Source organism: Leptonychotes weddellii, chromosome 1 (assembly GCF_054177405.1).
Source record: "Leptonychotes weddellii isolate Sample4059 chromosome 1, ASM5417740v2, whole genome shotgun sequence".
NCBI classification, from domain to species: Eukaryota; Metazoa; Chordata; class Mammalia; order Carnivora; family Phocidae; genus Leptonychotes; species Leptonychotes weddellii.
This window is the reverse complement of record NC_138369.1, coordinates 715,814-718,397: the sequence shown is the minus strand read 5'-3', so window position 1 is coordinate 718,397 and position 2,584 is coordinate 715,814. Positions and strand designations below refer to the sequence as shown.

Genomic DNA, 2,584 nt, shown 5'->3' with positions numbered 1-2,584 from the left:
CAGATTTCCACATGAATAATCTCTATTTCATCTGCTTGGGTCTTTTTACCAATTATGAGAAAAGTAGCTCAATGTCACGGGAGATCGTGGATGAGATCCTGGAACAGAAAAGGGAAATTAGCTAAAAACACACACATGGTGAAATCCATATACAGTTTGGAGTTCGGTTAATAGTAATAGTAATTGCTAATATTATTAATTAGTAATAACAATATGCCAGTATCAGTTCCCGAGTGGTGACAAAATTATTTGTTTCCTGGGGCTATTGTAACAAATCACCACAAATTTGGTAGCTTAAAAAAAAAATCACCATTTATCAACCTCACGTTGTGAAGTCAGAAGTCCTAAAACAAAGGTGTGGACAGGGCTGGTCCCCCCAGGGCTCCCGGGAGACCTGGCTCCGGCCTCTTCCTGGTCCGCGGCAACCCCCATCCTCACCGCCAGCAGCGCGGGGTCTGCCCATCTCTGGGACTCCCACCCTCTGCCTCCCCCTCGTGAGGGCCTCGTGAGGACGCCGGGCCCCCGGGAACCCAGGGTCACCCCCTCCTCGGGGGCCCTGACAAGGTCCCCTCTGCCGCGTGAGGGGACACGTCCCAGGTCCCGGGACGAGGATCTGGACGTCTTGGGGGGGGAGCGGATTATACCACTGATGACAGAGGGTAGACAGAAACTCTCTAACATCTTTGCAACTTTTTTTTTTTTTTAAAGATTTTTATTTATTTGAGAGAGAGAGTGAGAGACAGCACAAGAGGGAAGAGGGTCAGAGGGAGAAGCAGACCCCCTGCTGAGCAGGGAGCCCGATGCGGGACTCGATCCCGGGACTCCAGGATCATGACCTGAGCCGAAGGCAGTCACTCAACCAACTGAGCCACCCAGGCGCCCATAACATCTTTGCAACTTTCTGTAAATCAAAAATTACTCCAAAATAAAATTGTTCTTTAAAAAAATCTGAATTAGAAGGTCATCACAGAAATTCACAGAGAACCTACAAGGCAGTAACTCGGTCACCCATAGCCCTGCCCCAGGACCATTGTGGGCAACACGAGGGGTGTCCCTTTCCCCTTCCCGTCTGAATGTATGTAACATACATCTTTTCCTCTCTATAAATGGCACCATGTCATGCATAACTTTCTTGATCTTTCCACCTAACCGTGTACCTGAGATGACCTGCCATGTTCAGTGAGCCTTCCGAGCTCCCGCCCCTCTCTGCCTCCAAGCCGACCCCCTTGCTCCCTCCGCCCCCCACCAGCTGCACAGGCCCCCTGCCATGCCCGGTCCTCACCTGGGCCTCCAGCCACCTGGGCTTTGCCCGTGCTGTCCCTCTGTCCCCCTGCTGAGAACGCCCTCTCCCTCACACCCTCTCCTGCCCCGCTCCCCTCCTCCTCCAGGTCCTGCCCCCAGGGTCCCCAACCCAAGCAGTTCCCCCCAACACACTCCCTCCAAGAAGGAACTCAGGACACCCATTCAGATGTGGGGGAGAAGCCGTCCCAGGCCCTCCGGGTCCCGCTGCCCATCAGTATCCCTATTAAGTGGGAGTGAGGATTCATCTCTGGGCAGCTGCGGAAACCCAGGGTTCTGGGGCAGGGGTGGCAGGAGCCCTCCCCCCCACCCCCGCCCCGGTCCAGCCTCCTCTGGAGGCTGAAACATCCCGGGGACCACGTGGCCAGGCCTGAGGCATCACAGGATGCCACAGGGAGTTGGGGTTTGGGGGGGTAGGCAGAGGCCACGGGATCTGCTCATGGGCATTTCCTGAGCCCCAAGGCTGCAAGACCACAGAGGTGGCAGGAGCTCAGCTGACTCGCATCCACGGGGACTTGTAGTCCGCTTGGCCTGATCCCCCCTGGCCCTGCCTCAGGGACAGTCCAGGCTAGAGCTCAGGGTAGGGGATCGCACTGCCCCCCTGTCGGGGGTCTAAGCCAGGGCACAGGAGGGGTGGAGGGGCTGAGATGCCGCACACCTGCAGTCTAAACCTCATAAGCACCCCTCCACCTGCACGAGGTATTTCGAGCTGAGCGATTGGCCTCCTTCTCAGGAATCTGCTGAGTCCAGCTGAGCTGTGGCCAGAGGACAGAGGACAGAGGCAGGAGGCTGCGGCCCGAGGGCGCAGAGGTTGGGGCGCAGGGCCCAGGACACCCTATCTTCACCGCATCCCCATCTGCCACCACGCTCCATCCCCAAGGCGCTAGGCCCCCATGCAGGCCCCAGCACCTGCTGTGTCCCCTCCCTGCAGGACACAGCGCCTGCTGCATACCCTCCTGAGCGCCTGAGTGACTCCTGTATACACAGCAGGACACAGTGCCTGCTGTATGCACTCCTGGCCACTTGAGTGACTCCTGTATACACAGCAGGACACAGTGCCTGCTGTATGCACTCCTGGCCACTTGAGTGACTCCTGTATACACAGCAGGACACAGTGCCTGCTGTATGCACTCCTGCAGGACACAGTGCCTGCTCTATGTACTCCTGGCAGCCTGAGTGACTCCTGTATACACAGCAGGACACAGTGCCTGCTGTATGCACTCCTGGCCGCTTGAGTGACTCCTGTATACACAGCAGGACACAGTGCCTGCTGTATGCACTCCTG

The 2,584-nt window shown here is 56.8% G+C and overlaps 1 long non-coding RNA gene across 1 annotated transcript in view; it reads right to left on the bottom strand.

Annotated features, from left to right (window-relative positions):
• Positions 1–2,584, bottom strand: part of LOC115945091 (uncharacterized) — a 5,949-nt gene continuing 3,365 nt past the window's right edge. Inside the window, exon 3 of the long non-coding RNA XR_014147460.1 lies at positions 1–98. This is a non-coding gene — a long non-coding RNA (uncharacterized LOC115945091). The remainder of the gene's footprint in view (positions 99–2,584) is intronic.